Consider the following 24096-nt stretch of genomic DNA (forward strand, 5'->3'; position numbering starts at 1 on the left):
TAATTGACTATTAAAAACCTATCAGTCTTAAATAAGGACATCAGTAAGCACAACTGGCATAATGGATAAGGCACTGTTCTCCTAAGCCAGTGGTTGTGGGTTTAAGTCCCGTCTGAGTTGGAAGTCATTACAGCAAGTGCCTCATCACTAGAGTTGATATTTTATCCTTGCTTCAACTGTAAAACAGTCTTGCAGTGTTTAGCTTGTAAAAAATGACCACAGAAGCTAAAATATGACAAAAATAACATTGTTGTTGTTTTTTTTTAAACCTTTTCTATCATCGTGGGCAGATTATTCAAGTGCCATCTGGCATGCATGTTCCTTTGTTGCTCATCATTCATCACCAAAAATGATTTTCTTTTTCAATTCTTATGACTGTACTGATTGTATTGAATAAAATCCACATCTAGCATAACAAATTAAAACTACAAAGTGCTCCAGTGGCGCAATTGGTCTGCGCGCGGTACTTATAAGACAGTATCTGTTGAGCAATGCCGAGGTTTTGAGTTCAAGCCTCACCTGGAACATCTTTGTATACTGTTTTTTTTCCTAGTCATTGATTATAAACTGCTACCTTAATATTTAATATGATATTACAAAGGATGGAAGAAAGAAAGAAAAAACACAAACATGATTGTGCATTTAAGTTGTCAGCACACATCTGCTTTGGTTCAAATGCACTGCATATCTTCCTTCAGTCAGCCAACAAAACAGCAATGGAAAAGATTAACATACTGTTGGTAAAGCAGTTGCATCAAATTGATTTTCTGCAATATAGCATGATAATCCATACTGACAGCTCTGGATAGTACCAGCACATTTCTTGCAGGACTTGGTAATGCAAAGAACACAGTAAACAGCTTCAATTTTTTTCAAACATAAATAATTGACTATTAAAAACCTATCAGTCTTAAATAAAGACATCAGTAAGCACCACTGGCATAATGGGTAAGGCACTGTTCTCCTAAGCCAGTGATTGTGGGTTTAAGTCCCGTCTGAGTTGGAAGTTATTTACAGCAAGTGTCTCATCACTAGAGTTGATATTTTATTCTTGCTTCAACTGTAAAACAGTCTTGCAGTGTTTAGCTTGTAAAAAATGACCACAGAAGCTAAAATATGACATTAATTATGATAACATTGTTGTTGTTGTTTTTAAACCTTTTCTATCACCGTGGACAGCTTATTCAAGTGCCATCTAGCATGCATGTTCCTTTGTTGCTCATCATTCATCACCAAAAATGATTTTCTTTTTCAATTCTTATGACTGTACTGATTGTATTGAATAAAATCCACATCTAGCATAACCAATAAATGCTGCAAAGTGCTCCAGTGGCGCAATTGGTCAGCACGCGGTACTTATAAGACAGTATCTGTTGAGCAATGCTGAGGTTGTGAGTTCAAGCCTCACCTGGAGCAACTTTGTACACTGTTTTTTTTCCTTTTCTTATGTCATTAGTCATTGATTATAAACTGCTACCTTAATATTTAATATGATATTACAAAGGATGGAAGAAAGAAAGAAAAATCACAAACATGATTGTGCATTTAAGTTGTCAGCACACATCTGCTTTGGTTCAAATGCACTGCATATCTTCCTTCAGTCAGCCAACAAAACAGCAATGGAAAAGATTAACATACTGTTGGTAAAGCAGTTGCATCAAATTGATTTTCTGCAATATAGCATGATAATCCATACTGACAGCTCTGGATAGTACCAGCACATTTCTTGCTGGACTTGGTAATGCAAAGAACACAGTTAACAGCTTCAATTTTTTTCAAAAATAAATAATTGACTATTAAAAACCTAACTGTCCTAAATAAGAACATCAGTAAGCACCACTGGCATAATGGGTAAGGCACTGTTCTCCTAAGCCAGTGGTTGTTGGTTTAAGTCCCGTCTGAGTTGGAAGTCATTACAGCAAGTGTCTCATCACTAGAGTTGATATTTTATCCTTGCTTCAACTGTAAAACAGTCTTGCAGCGTTTAGCTTGTATAAAATGACCACAGAAGCTAAAATATGACATTAATTATGATAACATTGTTGTTGTTGTTTTTTAAACCTTTTCTATCACCGTGGACAGCTTATTCAAGTGCCATCTGGCATGCATGTTCCTTTGTTGCTCATCATTCATCACCAAAAATGATTTTCTTTTTCAATTCTTATGACTGTACTGATTGTATTGAATAAAATCCACATCTAGCATAACCAATTAATGCTGAAAAGCGCTCCAGTGGCGCAATTAGTCAGCGCACGGTACTTATAAGACAGAATCTGTTGAGCAATGCTGAGGTTGTGAGTTCAAGCCTCACATGGAGCATTTTTGTATACTGTTTTTTTTTCCTTTTCTTATGTCATTAGTCATTGATTATAAACTGCTACCTTAATATTTAATATGATATTACAAAGGATGGAAGAAAGAAAGAAAAAACACAAACATGATTGTGCATTTAAGTTGTCAGCACACATCTGCTTTGGTTCAAATGCACTGCATATCTTCCTTCAGTCAGCCAACAAAACAGCAATGGAAAAGATTAACATACTGTTGGTAAAGCAGTTGCATCAAATTGATTTTCTGCAATATAGCATGATAATCCATACTGACAGCTCTGGTTAGTACCAGCACATTTCTTGCTGGACTTGGTAATGCAAAGAACACAGTAAACAGCTTCACTTTTTTTCAAAAATAAATAATTGACTATTAAAAACCTATCAGTCTTAAATAAGGACATCAGTAAGCACAACTGGCATAATGGATAAGGCACTGTTCTCCTAAGCCAGTGGTTGTGGGTTTAAGTCCCGTCTGAGTTGGAAGTCATTACAGCAAGTGCCTCATCACTAGAGTTGATATTTTATCCTTGCTTCAACTGTAAAACAGTCTTGCAGTGTTTAGCTTGTAAAAAATGACCACAGAAGCTAAAATATGACAAAAATAACATTGTTGTTGTTTTTTTTTAAACCTTTTCTATCATCGTGGGCAGATTATTCAAGTGCCATCTGGCATGCATGTTCCTTTGTTGCTCATCATTCATCACCAAAAATGATTTTCTTTTTCAATTCTTATGACTGTACTGATTGTATTGAATAAAATCCACATCTAGCATAACAAATTAAAACTACAAAGTGCTCCAGTGGCGCAATTGGTCTGCGCGCGGTACTTATAAGACAGTATCTGTTGAGCAATGCCGAGGTTTTGAGTTCAAGCCTCACCTGGAACATCTTTAAATACTGTTTTTTTCCCTTGTCATTAGTCATTGATTATAAACTGCTACCTTAATATTTAATATGATATTACAAAGGATGGAAGAAAGAAAGAAAAAACACAAACATGATTGTGCATTTAATTTGTCAGCACACATCTGCTTTGGTTCAAATGCACTGCATATCTTCCTTCAGTCAGCCAACAAAACAGCAATGGAAAAGATTAACATACTGTTGGTAAAGCAGTTGCATCAAATTGATTTTCTGCAATATAGCATGATAATCCATACTGAGAGCTCTGGATAGTACCAGCACATTTCTTTCAGGACTTGGTAATGCAAAGAACACAGTAAACAGCTTCACTTTTTTTCAAAAATAAATAATTGACTATTAAAAACCTATCAGTCTTAAATAAGGACATCAGTAAGCACAACTGGCATAATGGATAAGGCACTGTTCTCCTAAGCCAGTGGTTGTGGGTTTAAGTCCCGTCTGAGTTGGAAGTCATTACAGCAAGTGCCTCATCACTAGAGTTGATATTTTATCCTTGCTTCAACTGTAAAACAGTCTTGCAGTGTTTAGCTTGTAAAAAATGACCACAGAAGCTAAAATATGACATTAATTATTATAACATTGTTGTTGTTGTTTTTTAAACCTTTTCTATCACCGTGGACAGCTTATTCAAGTGCCATCTGGCATGCATGTTCCTTTGTTGCTCATCATTCATCACCAAAAATTATTTTCTTTTTCAATTCTTATGACTGTACTGATTGTATTGAATAAAATCCACATCTAGCATAACCAATTAATGCTGCAAAGTGCTCCAGTGGCGCAATTGGTCAGCGCGTGGTACTTATAAGACAGTATCTGTTGAGCAATGCTGAGGTTGTGAGTTCAAGCCTCACCTGGAGCATCTTTGTATACTGATTTTTTTCCTTTTCTTATGTCATTAGTCATTGATTATAAACTGCTACCTTAATAAATAATATGATATTACAAAGGATGGAAGAAAGAAAGAAAAAACACAAACATGATTGTGCATTTAAGTTGTCAGCACACATCTGCTTTGGTTCAAATGCACTGCATATCTTCCTTCAGTCAGCCAACAAAACAGCAATGGAAAAGATTAACATACTGTTGGTAAAGCAGTTGCATCAAATTGATTTTCTGCAACATAGCATGATAATCCATACTGACAGCTCTGGTTAGTACCAAGACATTTCTTGCTGTACTTGGTAATGCAAAGAACACAGTAAACAGCTTCACTTTTTTTCAAAAATAAATAATTGACTATTAAAAACCTATCAGTCTTAAATAAGGACATCAGTAAGCACCACTGGCATAATGGATAAGGCACTGTTCTCCTAAGCCAGTGGTTGTGGGTTTAAGTCCCGTCTGAGTTGAAAGTCATTACAGCAAGTGCCTCATCACTAGAGTTGATATTTTATCCTTGCTTCAACTGTAAAACAGTATTGCAGTGTTTAGCTTGTAAAAAATGACCACAGAAGCTAAAATATGACAAAAATAACATTGTTGTTGTTTTTTTTAAACCTTTTCTATCACCGTGGGCAGCTTATTCAAGTGCCATCTGGCATGCATGTTCCTTTGTTGATCATCATTCATCACCAAAAATGATTTTCTTTTTCAATTCTTATGACTGTACTGATTGTATTGAATAAAATCCACATCTAGCATAACAAATTAATGCTACAAAGTGCTCCAGTGGCGCAATTGGTCTGCGCGTGGTTCTTATAAGACAGTATCTGTTGAGCAATGCCGAGGTTTTGAGTTCAAGCCTCACCTGGAGCATCTTTGTATACTGTTTTTTTTCCTTGTCATTAGTCATTGATTATAAACTGCTACCTTGATATTTAATATGATATTACAAAGGATAGAAGAAAGAAAGAAAAAACACAAACATGATTGTGCATTTAAGTTGTCAGCACACATCTGCTTTGGTTCAAATGCACTGCTTAGTCAACCAACAAAACAGCAATGGAAAAGATTAACATACTGTTGGTAAAGCAGTTGCATCAAATTGATTTTCTGCAATATAGCATAATAATCCATACTGACAGCTCTGGATAGTACCAGCACATTTCTTGCTGGACTTGGTAATGCAAAGAACACAGTAAACAGCTTCACTTTTTTTCAAAAATAAATAATTGACTATTAAAAACCTATCAGTCTTCAATAAGGACATCAGTAAGCACCACTGGCATAATGGATAAGTCACTGCCCTCCTAAGCCAGGGGGTCCAAGTCCCATATGGGGTGGAAGTCATTACAGCAAGTGTCTCATCACTAGAGTTGATATTTTAGTCTTGCTTCAACTGTAAAACAGTCTTGCAGTGTTTAGCTTGTAAAAAATGACCACAGAAGCTAAAATATGACATTAATTATGATAACATTGATGTTGTTGTTTTTTAAACCTTTTCTATCACCGTGGACAGCTTATTCAAGTGCCATCTGGCATGCATGTTCCTTTGTTGCTCATCATTCATCACCAAAAATGATTTTCTTTTTCAATTCTTATGACTGTTCTGATTGTATTGAATAAAATCCACATCTAGCATAACCAATTAATGCTGCAAAGTGCTCCAGTGGCGCAATTGGTCAGCGCGCAGTACTTATAAGCCAGTATCTGTTGAGCAATGCTGAGGTTGTGAGTTCAAGCCTCACCTGCAGCATCTTTGTATATTGTTTTTTTTCCTTTTCTTATGTCATTAGTCATTGATTATAAACTGCTACCTTAATATTTAATATGATATTACAAAGGATAGAAGAAAGAAAGAAAAAACACAAACATGATTGTGCTTTTAAGTTGTCAGCACACATCTGCTTTGGTTCAAATGCACTGCTTAGTCAACCAACAAAACAGCAATGGAAAAGATTAACATACTGTTGGTAAAGCAGTTGCATCAAATTGATTTTCTGCAATATAGCATGATAATCCATACTGACAGCTCTGGTTAGTACCAGCACATTTCTTGCTGGACTTGGTAATGCAAAGAACACAGTAAACAGCTTCACTTCTTTTCAAAAATAAATAATTGACTATTAAAAACCTATCAGTCTTCAATAAGGACATCAGTAAGCACCACTGGCATAATGGATAAGTCACTGCCCTCCTAAGCCAGGGGGTCCAAGTCCCATATGGGGTGGAAGTCATTACAGCAAGTGTCTCATCACTAGAGTTGATATTTTAGCCTTGCTTCAACTGTAAAACAGTCTTGCAGTGTTTAGCTTGTAAAAAATGACCACAGAAGCTAAAATATGACATTTATTATGATAACATTGTTGTTGTTTTTTTTAAACCTTTTCTATCATCGTGGACAGCTTATTCAAGTACCATCTGACATGCATGTTCATTTGTTGCTCATAATTCATCACAAAAAATGATTTTCTTTTTCAATTCTTATGACTGTACTGATTGTATTGAATAAAATCCACATCTAGCATAACCAATGAATGCTGCAAAGTGCTCCAGTGGTGCAATTGGTCAGCACGCGGTACTTATAAGACAGTATCTGTTGAGCAATGCTGAGGTTGTGAGTTCAAGCCTCACCTGGAGCATCTTTGTATACAGTTTTTTTCCCTTGACATTAGTCATTGATTATAAACTGCTACCTTAATATTTAATATGATATTACAAAGGATGGAAGAAAGAAAGAAAAATCACAAACATGATTGTGCATTTAAGTTGTCAGCACACATCTGCTTTGGTTCAAATGCACTGCATATCTTCCTTCAGTCAGCCAACAAAACAGCAATGGAAAAGATTAACATACTGTTGGTAAAGCAGTTGCATCAAATTGATTTTCTGCAATATAGCATGATAATCCATACTGACAGCTCTGGATAGTACCAGCACATTTCTTGCTGGACTTGGTAATGCAAAGAACACAGTTAACAGCTTCAATTTTTTTCAAAAATAAATAATTGACTATTAAAAACCTAACTGTCCTAAATAAGAACATCAGTAAGCACCACTGGCATAATGGGTAAGGCACTGTTCTCCTAAGCCAGTGGTTGTTGGTTTAAGTCCCGTCTGAGTTGGAAGTCATTACAGCAAGTGTCTCATCACTAGAGTTGATATTTTATCCTTGCTTCAACTGTAAAACAGTCTTGCAGCGTTTAGCTTGTAAAAAATTACCACAGAAGCTAAAATATGACATTAGTTATGATAACATTGTTGTTGTTGTTGTTTTTTAAACCTTTTCTATCACCGTGGACAGCTTATTCAAGTGCCATCTGGCATGCATGTTCCTTTGTTGCTCATCATTCATCACCAAAAATGATTTTCTTTTTCAATTCTTATGACTATACTGATTGTATTGAATAAAATCCACATCTAGCATAACCAATTAATGCTGAAAAGCGCTCCAGTGGCACAATTAGTCAGCGTACGGTACTTATAAGACAGTATCTGTTGAGCAATGCCGAGGTTGTGAGTTCAAGCCTCACATGGAGCATTTTTGTATACTGTTTTTTTTTCCTTTTCTTATGTCATTAGTCATTGATTATAAACTGCTACCTTAATATTTAATATGATATTACAAAGGATGGAAGAAAGAAAGAAAAAACACAAACATGATTGTGCATTTAAGTTGTCAGCACACATCTGCTTTGGTTCAAATGCACTGCATATCTTCCTTCAGTCAGCCAACAAAACAACAATGGAAAAGATTAACATACTGTTGGTAAAGCAGTTGCATCAAATTGATTTTCTGCAATATAGCATGATAATCCATACTGACAGCTCTGGTTAGTACCAGCACATTTCTTGCTGGACTTGGTAATGCAAAGAACACAGTAAACAGCTTCACTTTTTTTCAAAAATAAATAATTGACTATTAAAAACCTATCAGTCTTAAATAAGGACATCAGTAAGCACAACTGGCATAATGGATAAGGCACTGTTCTCCTAAGCCAGTGGTTGTGGGTTTAAGTCCCGTCTGAGTTGGAAGTCATTACAGCAAGTGCCTCATCACTAGAGTTGATATTTTATCCTTGCTTCAACTGTAAAACAGTCTTGCAGTGTTTAGCTTGTAAAAAATGACCACAGAAGCTAAAATATGACAAAAATAACATTGTTGTTGTTTTTTTTTAAACCTTTTCTATCATCGTGGGCAGATTATTCAAGTGCCATCTGGCATGCATGTTCCTTTGTTGCTCATCATTCATCACCAAAAATGATTTTCTTTTTCAATTCTTATGACTGTACTGATTGTATTGAATAAAATCCACATCTAGCATAACAAATTAAAACTACAAAGTGCTCCAGTGGCGCAATTGGTCTGCGCGCGGTAATTATAAGACAGTATCTGTTGAGCAATGCCGAGGTTTTGAGTTCAAGCCTCACCTGGAACATCTTTGTATACTGTTTTTTTTCCTTGTCATTAGTCATTGATTATAAACTGCTACCTTAATATTTAATATGATATTACAAAGGATGGAAGAAAGAAAGAAAAAACACAAACATGATTGTGCATTTAAGTTGTCAGCACACATCTGCTTTGGTTCAAATGCACTGCATATCTTCCTTCAGTCAGCCAACAAAACAGCAATGGAAAAGATTAACATACTGTTGCTAAAGCAGTTGCATCAAATTGATTTTCTGCAATATAGCATGATAATCCATACTGACAGCTCTGGATAGTACCAGCACATTTCTTGCAGGACTTGGTAATGCAAAGAACACAGTAAACAGCTTCAATTTTTTTCAAACATAAATAATTGACTATTAAAAACCTATCAGTCTTAAATAAAGACATCAGTAAGCACCACTGGCATAATGGGTAAGGCACTGTTCTCCTAAGCCAGTGATTGTGGGTTTAAGTCCCGTCTGAGTTGGAAGTTATTTACAGCAAGTGTCTCATCACTAGAGTTGATATTTTATCCTTGCTTCAACTGTAAAACAGTCTTGCAGTGTTTAGCTTGTAAAAAATGACCACAGAAGCTAAAATATGACATTAATTATGATAACATTGTTGTTGTTGTTTTTAAACCTTTTCTATCACCGTGGACAGCTTATTCAAGTGCCATCTAGCATGCATGTTCCTTTGTTGCTCATCATTCATCACCAAAAATGATTTTCTTTTTCAATTCTTATGACTGTACTGATTGTATTGAATAAAATCCACATCTAGCATAACCAATAAATGCTGCAAAGTGCTCCAGTGGCGCAATTGGTCAGCGCGCGGTACTTATAAGACAGTATCTGTTGAGCAATGCTGAGGTTGTGAGTTCAAGCCTCACCTGGAGCATCTTTGTACACTGTTTTTTTTCCTTTTCTTATGTCATTAGTCATTGATTATAAACTGCTACCTTAATATTTAATATGATATTACAAAGGATGGAAGAAAGAAAGAAAAATCACAAACATGATTGTGCATTTAAGTTGTCAGCACACATCTGCTTTGGTTCAAATGCACTGCATATCTTCCTTCAGTCAGCCAACAAAACAGCAATGGAAAAGATTAACATACTGTTGGTAAAGCAGTTGCATCAAATTGATTTTCTGCAATATAGCATGATAATCCATACTGACAGCTCTGGATAGTACCAGCACATTTCTTGCTGGACTTGGTAATGCAAAGAACACAGTTAACAGCTTCAATTTTTTTCAAAAATAAATAATTGACTATTAAAAACCTAACTGTCCTAAATAAGAACATCAGTAAGCACCACTGGCATAATGGGTAAGGCACTGTTCTCCTAAGCCAGTGGTTGTTGGTTTAAGTCCCGTCTGAGTTGGAAGTCATTACAGCAAGTGTCTCATCACTAGAGTTGATATTTTATCCTTGCTTCAACTGTAAAACAGTCTTGCAGCGTTTAGCTTGTAAAAAATGACCACAGAAGCTAAAATATGACATTAATTATGATAACATTGTTGTTGTTGTTGTTTTTTAAACCTTTTCTATCACCGTGGACAGCTTATTCAAGTGCCATCTGGCATGCATGTTCCTTTGTTGCTCATCATTCATCACCAAAAATGATTTTCTTTTTCAATTCTTATGACTGTACTGATTGTATTGAATAAAATCCACATCTAGCATAACCAATTAATGCTGAAAAGCGCTCCAGTGGCGCAATTAGTCAGCGCACGGTACTTATAAGACAGAATCTGTTGAGCAATGCCGAGGTTGTGAGTTCAAGCCTCACATGGAGCATTTTTGTATACTGTTTTTTTTTCCTTTTCTTATGTCATTAGTCATTGATTATAAACTGCTACCTTAATATTTAATATGATATTACAAAGGATGGAAGAAAGAAAGAAAAAACACAAACATGATTGTGCATTTAAGTTGTCAGCACACATCTGCTTTGGTTCAAATGCACTGCATATCTTCCTTCAGTCAGCCAACAAAACAGCAATGGAAAAGATTAACATACTGTTGGTAAAGCAGTTGCATTAAATTGATTTTCTGCAATATAGCATGATAATCCATACTGACAGCTCTGGTTAGTACCAGCACATTTCTTGCTGGACTTGGTAATGCAAAGAACACAGTAAACAGCTTCACTTTTTTTCAAAAATAAATAATTGACTATTAAAAACCTATCAGTCTTAAATAAGGACATCAGTAAGCACCACTGCCATAATGGATAAGGCACTGTTCTCCTAAGCCAGTGGTTGTGGGTTTAAGTCCCGTCTGAGTTGGAAGTCATTACAGCAAGTGCCTCATCACTAGAGTTGATATTTTATCCTTGCTTCAACTGTAAAACAGTCTTGCAGTGTTTAGCTTGTAAAAAATGACCACAGAAGCTAAAATATGACAAAAATAACATTGTTGTTGTTTTTTTTTAAACCTTTTCTATCATCGTGGGCAGATTATTCAAGTGCCATCTGGCATGCATGTTCCTTTGTTGCTCATCATTCATCACCAAAAATGATTTTCTTTTTCAATTCTTATGACTGTACTGATTGTATTGAATAAAATCCACATCTAGCATAACAAATTAAAACTACAAAGTGCTCCAGTGGCGCAATTGGTCTGCGCGCGGTACTTATAAGACAGTATCTGTTGAGCAATGCCGAGGTTTTGAGTTCAAGCCTCACCTGGAACATCTTTGTATACTGTTTTTTTCCCTTGTCATTAGTCATTGATTATAAACTGCTACCTTAATATTTAATATGATATTACAAAGGATGGAAGAAAGAAAGAAAAAACACAAACATGATTGTGCATTTAATTTGTCAGCACACATCTGCTTTGGTTCAAATGCACTGCATATCTTCCTTCAGTCAGCCAACAAAACAGCAATGGAAAAGATTAACATACTGTTGGTAAAGCAGTTGCATCAAATTGATTTTCTGCAATATAGCATGATAATCCATACTGACAGCTCTGGATAGTACCAGCACATTTCTTGCAGGACTTGGTAATGCAAAGAACAAAGTAAACAGCTTCAATTTTTTTCAAACATAAATAATTGACTATTAAAAACCTATCAGTCTTAAATAAAGACATCAGTAAGCACCACTGGCATAATGGGTAAGGCACTGTTCTCCTAAGCCAGTGGTTGTTGGTTTAAGTCCCGTCTGAGTTGGAAGTCATTACAGCAAGTGTCTCATCACTAGAGTTGATATTTTATCCTTGCTTCAACTGTAAAACAGTCTTGCAGTGTTTAGCTTGTAAAAAATGACCACAGAAGCTAAAATATGACATTAATTATGATAACATTGTTGTTGTTGTTTTTTAAACCTTTTCTATCACCGTGGACAGCTTATTCAAGTGCCATCTGGCATGCATGTTCCTTTGTTGCTCATCATTCATCACCAAAAATGATTTTCTTTTTCAATTCTTATGACTGTACTGATTGTATTGAATAAAATCCACATCTAGCATAACCAATTAATGCTGAAAAGCGCTCCAGTGGCGCAATTAGTCAGCGCACGGTACTTATAAGACAGAATCTGTTGAGCAATGCCGAGGTTGTGAGTTCAAGCCTCACATGGAGCATTTTTGTATACTGTTTTTTTTTCCTTTTCTTATGTCATTAGTCATTGATTATAAACTGCTACCTTAATATTTAATATGATATTACAAAGGATGGAAGAAAGAAAGAAAAAACACAAACATGATTGTGCATTTAAGTTGTCAGCACACATCTGCTTTGGTTCAAATGCACTGCATATCTTCCTTCAGTCAGCCAACAAAACAGCAATGGAAAAGATTAACATACTGTTGGTAAAGCAGTTGCATTAAATTGATTTTCTGCAATATAGCATGATAATCCATACTGACAGCTCTGGTTAGTACCAGCACATTTCTTGCTGGACTTGGTAATGCAAAGAACACAGTAAACAGCTTCACTTTTTTTCAAAAATAAATAATTGACTATTAAAAACCTATCAGTCTTAAATAAGGACATCAGTAAGCACCACTGCCATAATGGATAAGGCACTGTTCTCCTAAGCCAGTGGTTGTGGGTTTAAGTCCCGTCTGAGTTGGAAGTCATTACAGCAAGTGCCTCATCACTAGAGTTGATATTTTATCCTTGCTTCAACTGTAAAACAGTCTTGCAGTGTTTAGCTTGTAAAAAATGACCACAGAAGCTAAAATATGACAAAAATAACATTGTTGTTGTTTTTTTTTAAACCTTTTCTATCATCGTGGGCAGATTATTCAAGTGCCATCTGGCATGCATGTTCCTTTGTTGCTCATCATTCATCACCAAAAATGATTTTCTTTTTCAATTCTTATGACTGTACTGATTGTATTGAATAAAATCCACATCTAGCATAACAAATTAAAACTACAAAGTGCTCCAGTGGCGCAATTGGTCTGCGCGCGGTACTTATAAGACAGTATCTGTTGAGCAATGCCGAGGTTTTGAGTTCAAGCCTCACCTGGAACATCTTTGTATACTGTTTTTTTCCCTTGTCATTAGTCATTGATTATAAACTGCTACCTTAATATTTAATATGATATTACAAAGGATGGAAGAAAGAAAGAAAAAACACAAACATGATTGTGCATTTAATTTGTCAGCACACATCTGCTTTGGTTCAAATGCACTGCATATCTTCCTTCAGTCAGCCAACAAAACAGCAATGGAAAAGATTAACATACTGTTGGTAAAGCAGTTGCATCAAATTGATTTTCTGCAATATAGCATGATAATCCATACTGAGAGCTCTGGATAGTACCAGCACATTTCTTTCAGGACTTGGTAATGCAAAGAACACAGTAAACAGCTTCAATGTTTTTCAAACATAAATAATTGACTATTAAAAACCTATCAGTCTTAAATAAAGACATCAGTAAGCACCACTGGCATAATGGGTAAGGCACTGTTCTCCTAAGCCAGTGATTGTGGGTTTAAGTCCTGTCTGAGTTGGAAGTTATTTACAGCAAGTGTCTCATCACTAGAGTTGATATTTTATCCTTGCTTCAACTGTAAAATAGTCTTGCAGTGTTTAGCTTGTAAAAAATGACCACAGAAGCTAAAATATGACATTAATTATGATAACATTGTTGTTGTTGTTTTTTAAACCTTTTCTATCACCGTGGACAGCTTATTCAAGTGCCATCTAGCATGCATGTTCCTTTGTTGCTCATCATTCATCACCAAAAATGATTTTCTTTTTCAATTCTTATGACTGTACTGATTGTATTGAATAAAATCAACATCTAGCATAACCAATAAATGCTGCAAAGTGCTCCAGTGGCGCAATTGGTCAGCGCGCGGTACTTATAAGACAGTATCTGTTGAGCAATGCTGAGGTTGTGAGTTCAAGCCTCACCTGGAGCATCTTTGTACATTGTTTTTTTCCTTTTCTTATGTCATTAGTCATTGATTATAAACTGCTACCTTAATATTTAATATGATATTACAAAGGATGGAAGAAAGAAAGAAAAAACACAAACATGATTGTGCATTTAAGTTGTCAGCACACATCTGCTTTGGTTCAAATGCACTGCATATCTTCCTTCAGTCAGCCAACAAAACAGCAATGGAAAAGATTAACATACTGTTGGTAAAGCAGTTGCATCAAATTGATTTTCTGCAATATAGCATGATAATCCATACTGACAGCTCTGGTTAGTACCAGCACATTTCTTGCTGGACTTGGTAATGCAAAGAACACAGTAAACAGCTTCACTTTTTTTCAAAAATAAATAATTGACTATTAAAAACCTATCAGTCTTAAATAAGGACATCAGTAAGCACAACTGGCATAATGGATAAGGCACTGTTCTCCTAAGCCAGTGGTTGTGGGTTTAAGTCCCGTCTGAGTTGGAAGTCATTACAGCAAGTGCCTCATCACTAGAGTTGATATTTTATCCTTGCTTCAACTGTAAAACAGTCTTGCAGTGTTTAGCTTGTAAAAAATGACCACAGAAGCTAAAATATGACAAAAATAACATTGTTGTTGTTTTTTTTTAAACCTTTTCTATCATCGTGGGCAGATTATTCAAGTGCCATCTGGCATGCATGTTCCTTTGTTGCTCATCATTCATCACCAAAAATGATTTTCTTTTTCAATTCTTATGACTGTACTGATTGTATTGAATAAAATCCACATCTAGCATAACAAATTAAAACTACAAAGTGCTCCAGTGGCGCAATTGGTCTGCGCGCGGTACTTATAAGACAGTATCTGTTGAGCAATGCCGAGGTTTTGAGTTCAAGCCTCACCTGGAACATCTTTGTATACTGTTTTTTTTCCTTGTCATTAGTCATTGATTATAAACTGCTACCTTAATATTTAATATGATATTACAAAGGATGGAAGAAAGAAAGAAAAAACACAAACATGATTGTGCATTTAAGTTGTCAGCACACATCTGCTTTGGTTCAAATGCACTGCATATCTTCCTTCAGTCAGCCAACAAAACAGCAATGGAAAAGATTAACATACTGTTGGTAAAGCAGTTGCATCAAATTGATTTTCTGCAATATAGCATGATAATCCATACTGACAGCTCTGGATAGTACCAGCACATTTCTTGCAGGACTTGGTAATGCAAAGAACACAGTAAACAGCTTCAAATTTTTTTCAAACATAAATAATTGACTATTAAAAACCTATCAGTCTTAAATAAAGACATCAGTAAGCACCACTGGCATAATGGGTAAGGCACTGTTCTCCTAAGCCAGTGATTGTGGGTTTAAGTCCCGTCTGAGTTGGAAGTTATTTACAGCAAGTGTCTCATCACTAGAGTTGATATTTTATCCTTGCTTCAACTGTAAAACAGTCTTGCAGTGTTTAGCTTGTAAAAAATGACCACAGAAGCTAAAATATGACATTAATTATGATAACATTGTTGTTGTTGTTTTTAAACCTTTTCTATCACCGTGGACAGCTTATTCAAGTGCCATCTAGCATGCATGTTCCTTTGTTGCTCATCATTCATCACCAAAAATGATTTTCTTTTTCAATTCTTATGACTGTACTGATTGTATTGAATAAAATCCACATCTAGCATAACCAATAAATGCTGCAAAGTGCTCCAGTGGCGCAATTGGTCAGCGCGCGGTACTTATAAGACAGTATCTGTTGAGCAATGCTGAGGTTGTGAGTTCAAGCCTCACCTGGAGCATCTTTGTACACTGTTTTTTTTCCTTTTCTTATGTCATTAGTCATTGATTATAAACTGCTACCTTAATATTTAATATGATATTACAAAGGATGGAAGAAAGAAAGAAAAATCACAAACATGATTGTGCATTTAAGTTGTCAGCACACATCTGCTTTGGTTCAAATGCACTGCATATCTTCCTTCAGTCAGCCAACAAAACAGCAATGGAAAAGATTAACATACTGTTGGTAAAGCAGTTGCATCAAATTGATTTTCTGCAATATAGCATGATAATCCATACTGACAGCTCTGGATAGTACCAGCACATTTCTTGCTGGACTTGGTAATGCAAAGAACACAGTTAACAGCTTCAATTTTTTTCAAAAATAAATAATTGACTATTAAAAACCTAACTGTCCTAAATAAGAACATCAGTAAGCACCACTGGCATAATGGGTAAGGCACTGTTCTCCTAAGCCAGTGGTTGTTGGTTTAAGTCCCGTCTGAGTTGGAAGTCATTACAGCAAGTGTCTCATCACTAGAGTTGATATTTTATCCTTGCTTCAACTGTAAAACAGTCTTGCAGCGTTTAGCTTGTAAAAAATGACCACAGAAGCTAAAATATGACATTAATTATGATAACATTGTTGTTGTTGTTTTTTAAACCTTTTCTATCACCGTGGACAGCTTATTCAAGTGCCATCTGGCATGCATGTTCCTTTGTTGCTCATCATTCATCACCAAAAATGATTTTCTTTTTCAATTCTTATGACTGTACTGATTGTATTGAATAAAATCCACATCTAGCATAACCAAATAATGCTGAAAAGCGCTCCAGTGGCGCAATTAGTCAGCGCACGGTACTTATAAGACAGAATCTGTTGAGCAATGCCGAGGTTGTGAGTTCAAGCCTCACATGGAGCATTTTTGTATACTGTTTTTTTTTCCTTTTCTTATGTCATTAGTCATTGATTATAAACTGCTACCTTAATATTTAATATGATATTACAAAGGATGGAAGAAAGAAAGAAAAAACACAAACATGATTGTGCATTTAAGTTGTCAGCACACATCTGCTTTGGTTCAAATGCACTGCATATCTTCCTTCAGTCAGCCAACAAAACAGCAATGGAAAAGATTAACATACTGTTGGTAAAGCAGTTGCATTAAATTGATTTTCTGCAATATAGCGTGATAATCCATACTGACAGCTCTGGTTAGTACCAGCACATTTCTTGCTGGACTTGGTAATGCAAAGAACACAGTAAACAGCTTCACTTTTTTTCAAAAATAAATAATTGACTATTAAAAACCTATCAGTCTTAAATAAGGACATCAGTAAGCACCACTGCCATAATGGATAAGGCACTGTTCTCCTAAGCCAGTGGTTGTGGGTTTAAGTCCCGTCTGAGTTGGAAGTCATTACAGCAAGTGCCTCATCACTAGAGTTGATATTTTATCCTTGCTTCAACTGTAAAACAGTCTTGCAGTGTTTAGCTTGTAAAAAATGACCACAGAAGCTAAAATATGACAAAAATAACATTGTTGTTGTTTTTTTTTAAACCTTTTCTATCATCGTGGGCAGATTATTCAAGTGCCATCTGGCATGCATGTTCCTTTGTTGCTCATCATTCATCACCAAAAATGATTTTCTTTTTCAATTCTTATGACTGTACTGATTGTATTGAATAAAATCCACATCTAGCATAACAAATTAAAACTACAAAGTGCTCCAGTGGCGCAATTGGTCTGCGCGCGGTACTTATAAGACAGTATCTGTTGAGCAATGCCGAGGTTTTGAGTTCAAGCCTCACCTGGAACATCTTTGTATACTGTTTTTTTCCCTTGTCATTAGTCATTGATTATAAACTGCTACCTTAATATTTAATATGATATTACAAAGGATGGAAGAAAGAAAGAAAAAACACAAACATGATTGTGCATTTAATTTGTCAGCACACATCTGCTTTGGTTCAAATGCACTGCATATCTTCCTTCAGTCAGCCAACAAAACAGCAGTGGAAAAGATTAACATACTGTTGGTAAAGCAGTTGCATCAAATTGATTTTCTGCAATATAGCATGATAATCCATACTGAGAGCTCTGGGTAGTACCAGCACATTTCTTTCAGGACTTGGTAATGCAAAGAACACAGTAAACAGCTTCAATGTTTTTCAAACATAAATAATTGACTATTAAAAACCTATCAGTCTTAAATAAAGACATCAGTAAGCACCACTGGCATAATGGGTAAGGCACTGTTCTCCTAAGCCAGTGATTGTGGGTTTAAGTCCCGTCTGAGTTGGAAGTTATTTACAGCAAGTGTCTCATCACTAGAGTTGATATTTTATCCTTGCTTCAACTGTAAAACAGTCTTGCAGTGTTTAGCTTGTAAAAAATGACCACAGAAGCTAAAATATGACATTAATTATGATAACATTGTTGTTGTTGTTGTTTTTTAAACCTTTTCTATCACCGTGGACAGCTTATTCAAGTGCCATCTAGCATGCATGTTCCTTTGTTGCTCATCATTCATCACCAAAAATGATTTTCTTTTTCAATTCTTATGACTGTACTGATTGTATTGAATAAAATCAACATCTAGCATAACCAATAAATGCTGCAAAGTGCTCCAGTGGCGCAATTGGTCAGCGCGCGGTAGTTATAAGACAGTATCTGTTGAGCAATGCTGAGGTTGTGAGTTCAAGCCTCACCTGGAGCATCTTTGTACATTGTTTTTTTCCTTTTCTTATGTCATTAGTCATTGATTATAAACTGCTACCTTAATATTTAATATGATATTACAAAGGATGGAAGAAAGAAAGAAAAAACACAAACATGATTGTGCATTTAAGTTGTCAGCACACATCTGCTTTGGTTCAAATGCACTGCATATCTTCCTTCAGTCAGCCAACAAAACAGCAATGGAAAAGATTAACATACTGTTGGTAAAGCAGTTGCATCAAATTGATTTTCTGCAATATAGCATGATAATCCATACTGACAGCTCTGGTTAGTACCAGCACATTTCTTGCTGGACTTGGTAATGCAAAGAACACAGTAAACAGCTTCACTTTTTTTCAAAAATAAATAATTGACTATTAAAAACCTATCAGTCTTAAATAAGGACATCAGTAAGCACAACTGGCATAATGGATAAGGCACTGTTCTCCTAAGCCAGTGGTTGTGGGTTTAAGTCCCGTCTGAGTTGGAAGTCATTACAGCAAGTGCCTCATCACTAGAGTTGATATTTTATCCTTGCTTCAACTGTAAAACAGTCTTGCAGTGTTTAGCTTGTAAAAAATGACCACAGAAGCTAAAATATGACAAAAATAACATTGTTGTTGTTTTTTTTTAAACCTTTTCTATCATCGTGGGCAGATTATTCAAGTGCCATCTGGCATGCATGTTCCTTTGTTGCTCATCATTCATCACCAAAAATGATTTTCTTTTTCAATTCTTATGACTGTACTGATTGTATTGAATAAAATCCACATCTAGCATAACCAATTAATGCTACAAAGAGCTCCAGTGGCACAATTGGTCAGCGCGCGGTACTTATAAGACAGTATCTGTTGAGCAATGCCGAGGTTGTGAGTTCAAGCCTCACCTGGAGCATCTTTGTATACTGTTTTTTTTCCTTTTCTTATGTCATAAGTCATTGATTATAAACTGCTACCTTAATATTTAATATGATATTACAAAGGATGGAAGAAAGAAAGAAAAAACACAAACATGATTGTGCATTTAAGTTGTCAGCACACATCTGCTTTGGTTCAAATGCACTGCATATCTTCCTTCAGTCAGCCAACAAAACAGCAGTGGAAAAGATTAACATACTGTTGGTAAAGCAGTTGCATCAAATTGATTTTCTGCAATATAGCATGATAATCCATACTGACAGCTCAGGTTAGTACCAGCACATTTCTTGCTGGACTTGGTAATGCAAAGAACACAGTAAACAGCTTCACTTTTTTTCAAAAATAAATAATTGACTATTAAAAACCTATCAGTCTTAAATAAGGACATCAGTAAGCACAACTGGCATAATGGATAAGGCACTGTTCTCCTAAGCCAGTGGTTGTGGGTTTAAGTCCCGTCTGAGTTGGAAGTCATTACAGCAAGTGTCTCATCACTAGAGTTGATATTTTATCCTTGCTTCAACTGTAAAACAGTCTTGCAGTGTTTAGCTTGTAAAAAATGACCACAGAAGCTAAAATATGACAAAAATAACATTGTTGTTGTTTTTTTTTAAACCTTTTCTATCATCGTGGGCAGATTATTCAAGTGCCATCTGGCATGCATGTTCCTTTGTTGCTCATCATTCATCACCAAAAATGATTTTCTTTTTCAATTCTTATGACTGTACTGATTGTATTGAATAAAATCCACATCTAGCATAACAAATTAAAACTACAAAGTGCTCCAGTGGCGCAATTGGTCTGCGCGCGGTACTTATAAGACAGTATCTGTTGAGCAATGCTGAGGTTTTGAGTTCAAGCCTCACCTGGAACATCTTTGTATACTGTTTTTTTTCCTTGTCATTAGTCATTGATTATAAACTGCTACCTTAATATTTAATATGATATTACAAATGATGGAAGAAAGAAAGAAAAAACACAAACATGATTGTGCATTTAAGTTGTCAGCACACATCTGCTTTGGTTCAAATGCACTGCATATCTTCCTTCAGTCAGCCAACAAAACAGCAATGGAAAAGATTAACATACTGTTGGTAAAGCAGTTGCATCAAATTGATTTTCTGCAATATAGCATGATAATCCATACTGACAGCTCTGGATAGTACCAGCACATTTCTTGCAGGACTTGGTAATGCAAAGAACACAGTAAACAGCTTCAATTTTTTTCAAACATAAATAATTGACTATTAAAAACCTATCAGTCTTAAATAAAGACATCAGTAAGCACCACTGGCATAATGGGTAAGGCACTGTTCTCCTAAGCCAGTGATTGTGGGTTTAAGTCCCGTCTGAGTTGGAAGTTATTTACAGCAAGTGTCTCATCACTAGAGTTGATATTTTATCCTTGCTTCAACTGTAAAACAGTCTTGCAGTGTTTAGCTTGTAAAAAATGACCACAGAAGCTAAAATATGACATTAATTATGATAACATTGTTGTTGTTGTTTTTAAACCTTTTCTATCACCGTGGACAGCTTATTCAAGTGCGATCTAGCATGCATGTTCCTTTGTTGCTCATCATTCATCACCAAAAATGATTTTCTTTTTCAATTCTTATGACTGTACTGATTGTATTGAATAAAATCCACATCTAGCATAACCAATAAATGCTGCAAAGTGCTCCAGTGGCGCAATTGGTCAGCGCGCGGTACTTATAAGACAGTATCTGTTGAGCAATGCTGAGGTTGTGAGTTCAAGCCTCACCTGGAGCATCTTTGTACACTGTTTTTTTTCCTTTTCTTATGTCATTAGTCATTGATTATAAACTGCTACCTTAATATTTAATATGATATTACAAAGGATGGAAGAAAGAAAGAAAAAACACAAACATGATTGTGCATTTAATTTGTCAGCACACATCTGCTTTGGTTCAAATGCACTGCATATCTTCCTTCAGTCAGCCAACAAAACAGCAATGGAAAAGATTAACATACTGTTGGTAAAGCAGTTGCATCAAATTGATTTTCTGCAATATAGCATGATAATCCATACTGACAGCTCTGGATAGTACCAGCACATTTCTTGCTGGACTTGGTAATGCAAAGAACACAGTTAACAGCTTCAATTTTTTTCAAAAATAAATAATTGACTATTAAAAACCTAACTGTCCTAAATAAGAACATCAGTAAGCACCACTGGCATAATGGGTAAGGCACTGTTCTCCTAAGCCAGTGGTTGTTGGTTTAAGTCCCGTCTGAGTTGGAAGTCATTACAGCAAGTGTCTCATCACTAGAGTTGATATTTTATCCTTGCTTCAACTGTAAAACAGTCTTGCAGCGTTTAGCTTGTAAAAAATGACCACAGAAGCTAAAATATGACATTAATTATGATAACATTGTTGTTGTTGTTTTTTAAACCTTTTCTATCACCGTGGACAGCTTATTCAAGTGCCATCTGGCATGCATGTTCCTTTGTTGCTCATCATTCATCACCAAAAATGATTTTCTTTTTCAATTCTTATGACTGTACTGATTGTATTGAATAAAATCCACATCTAGCATAACCAATTAATGCTGAAAAGCGCTCCAGTGGCGCAATTAGTCAGCGCACGGTACTTATAAGACAGAATCTGTTGAGCAATGCCGAGGTTGTGAGTTCAAGCCTCACATGGAGCATTTTTGTATACTGTTTTTTTTTCCTTTTCTTATGTCATTAGTCATTGATTATAAACTGCTACCTTAATATTTAATATGATATTACAAAGGATGGAAGAAAGAAAGAAAAAACACAAACATGATTGTGCATTTAAGTTGTCAGCACACATCTGCTTTGGTTCAAATGCACTGCATATCTTCCTTCAGTCAGCCAACAAAACAGCAATGGAAAAGATTAACATACTGTTGGTAAAGCAGTTGCATTAAATTGATTTTCTGCAATATAGCATGATAATCCATACTGACAGCTCTGGTTAGTACCAGCACATTTCTTGCTGGACTTGGTAATGCAAAGAACACAGTAAACAGCTTCACTTTTTTTCAAAAATAAATAATTGACTATTAAAAACCTATCAGTCTTAAATAAGGACATCAGTAAGCACCACTGCCATAATGGATAAGGCACTGTTCTCCTAAGCCAGTGGTTGTGGGTTTAAGTCCCGTCTGAGTTGGAAGTCATTACAGCAAGTGCCTCATCACTAGAGTTGATATTTTATCCTTGCTTCAACTGTAAAACAGTCTTGCAGTGTTTAGCTTGTAAAAAATGACCACAGAAGCTAAAATATGACAAAAATAACATTGTTGTTGTTTTTTTTTAAACCTTTTCTATCATCGTGGGCAGATTATTCAAGTGCCATCTGGCATGCATGTTCCTTTGTTGCTCATCATTCATCACCAAAAATGATTTTCTTTTTCAATTCTTATGACTGTACTGATTGTATTGAATAAAATCCACATCTAGCATAACAAATTAAAACTACAAAGTGCTCCAGTGGCGCAATTGGTCTGCGCGCGGTACTTATAAGACAGTATCTGTTGAGCAATGCCGAGGTTTTGAGTTCAAGCCTCACCTGGAACATCTTTGTATACTGTTTTTTTCCCTTGTCATTAGTCATTGATTATAAACTGCTACCTTAATATTTAATATGATATTACAAAGGATGGAAGAAAGAAAGAAAAAACACAAACATGATTGTGCATTTAATTTGTCAGCACACATCTGCTTTGGTTCAAATGCACTGCATATCTTCCTTCAGTCAGCCAACAAAACAGCAATGGAAAAGATTAACATACTGTTGGTAAAGCAGTTGCATCAAATTGATTTTCTGCAATATAGCATGATAATCCATACTGAGAGCTCTGGATAGTACCAGCACATTTCTTTCAGGACTTGGTAATGCAAAGAACACAGTAAACAGCTTCAATGTTTTTCAAACATAAATAATTGACTATTAAAAACCTATCAGTCTTAAATAAAGACATCAGTAAGCACCACTGGCATAATGGGTAAGGCACTGTTCTCCTAAGCCAGTGATTGTGGGTTTAAGTCCCGTCTGAGTTGGAAGTTATTTACAGCAAGTGTCTCATCACTAGAGTTGATATTTTATCCTTGCTTCAACTGTAAAACAGTCTTGCAGTGTTTAGCTTGTAAAAAATGACCACAGAAGCTAAAATATGACATTAATTATGATAACATTGTTGTTGTTGTTTTTTAAACCTTTTCTATCACCGTGGACAGCTTATTCAAGTGCCATCTAGCATGCATGTTCCTTTGTTGCTCATCATTCATCACCAAAAATGATTTTCTTTTTCAATTCTTATGACTGTACTGATTGTATTGAATAAAATCAACATCTAGCATAACCAATAAATGCTGCAAAGTGCTCCAGTGGCGCAATTGGTCAGCGCGCGGTACTTATAAGACAGTATCTGTTGAGCAATGCTGAGGTTGTGAGTTCAAGCCTCACCTGGAGCATCTTTGTACATTGTTTTTTTCCTTTTCTTATGTCATTAGTCATTGATTATAAACTGCTACCTTAATATTTAATATGATATTACAAAGGATGGAAGAAAGAAAGAAAAAACACAAACATGATTGTGCATTTAAGTTGTCAGCACACATCTGCTTTGGTTCAAATGCACTGCATATCTTCCTTCAGTCAGCCAACAAAACAGCAATGGAAAAGATTAACATACTGTTGGTAAAGCAGTTGCATCAAATTGATTT

At 35.6% G+C, this 24096-nt stretch overlaps 8 non-coding genes across 8 annotated transcripts; all 8 read left to right on the forward strand.

Annotated features, from left to right (window-relative positions):
* The first annotated feature begins 4020 nt into the window (after window positions 1–4020).
* Window positions 4021–4113, forward strand: TRNAI-UAU (transfer RNA isoleucine (anticodon UAU)). The gene is given in 2 exon segments: window positions 4021–4058; window positions 4078–4113. It is a non-coding gene; the product is annotated as a tRNA-Ile (tRNA).
* Window positions 4114–6682: 2569 nt separating this feature from the next.
* TRNAI-UAU (transfer RNA isoleucine (anticodon UAU)) lies at window positions 6683–6775 on the forward strand. The gene is given in 2 exon segments: window positions 6683–6720; window positions 6740–6775. It is a non-coding gene; the product is annotated as a tRNA-Ile (tRNA).
* A 2600-nt stretch (window positions 6776–9375) lies between these two features.
* Window positions 9376–9468, forward strand: TRNAI-UAU (transfer RNA isoleucine (anticodon UAU)). Its single transcript is given in 2 exon segments — window positions 9376–9413; window positions 9433–9468. It is a non-coding gene; the product is annotated as a tRNA-Ile (tRNA).
* Window positions 9469–13870: 4402 nt separating this feature from the next.
* Window positions 13871–13963, forward strand: TRNAI-UAU (transfer RNA isoleucine (anticodon UAU)). The gene is given in 2 exon segments: window positions 13871–13908; window positions 13928–13963. It is a non-coding gene; the product is annotated as a tRNA-Ile (tRNA).
* A 1700-nt stretch (window positions 13964–15663) lies between these two features.
* Window positions 15664–15756, forward strand: TRNAI-UAU (transfer RNA isoleucine (anticodon UAU)). The gene is given in 2 exon segments: window positions 15664–15701; window positions 15721–15756. It is a non-coding gene; the product is annotated as a tRNA-Ile (tRNA).
* A 3504-nt stretch (window positions 15757–19260) lies between these two features.
* Window positions 19261–19353, forward strand: TRNAI-UAU (transfer RNA isoleucine (anticodon UAU)). The gene is given in 2 exon segments: window positions 19261–19298; window positions 19318–19353. It is a non-coding gene; the product is annotated as a tRNA-Ile (tRNA).
* Window positions 19354–21053: 1700 nt separating this feature from the next.
* TRNAI-UAU (transfer RNA isoleucine (anticodon UAU)) lies at window positions 21054–21146 on the forward strand. The gene is given in 2 exon segments: window positions 21054–21091; window positions 21111–21146. It is a non-coding gene; the product is annotated as a tRNA-Ile (tRNA).
* A 2605-nt stretch (window positions 21147–23751) lies between these two features.
* TRNAI-UAU (transfer RNA isoleucine (anticodon UAU)) lies at window positions 23752–23844 on the forward strand. The gene is given in 2 exon segments: window positions 23752–23789; window positions 23809–23844. It is a non-coding gene; the product is annotated as a tRNA-Ile (tRNA).
* The last annotated feature ends 252 nt before the right edge of the window (window positions 23845–24096 follow it).

Source organism: Pseudophryne corroboree, unplaced genomic scaffold, assembly GCF_028390025.1.
Source record: "Pseudophryne corroboree isolate aPseCor3 unplaced genomic scaffold, aPseCor3.hap2 scaffold_2009, whole genome shotgun sequence".
NCBI classification, from domain to species: domain Eukaryota; kingdom Metazoa; phylum Chordata; class Amphibia; order Anura; family Myobatrachidae; genus Pseudophryne; species Pseudophryne corroboree.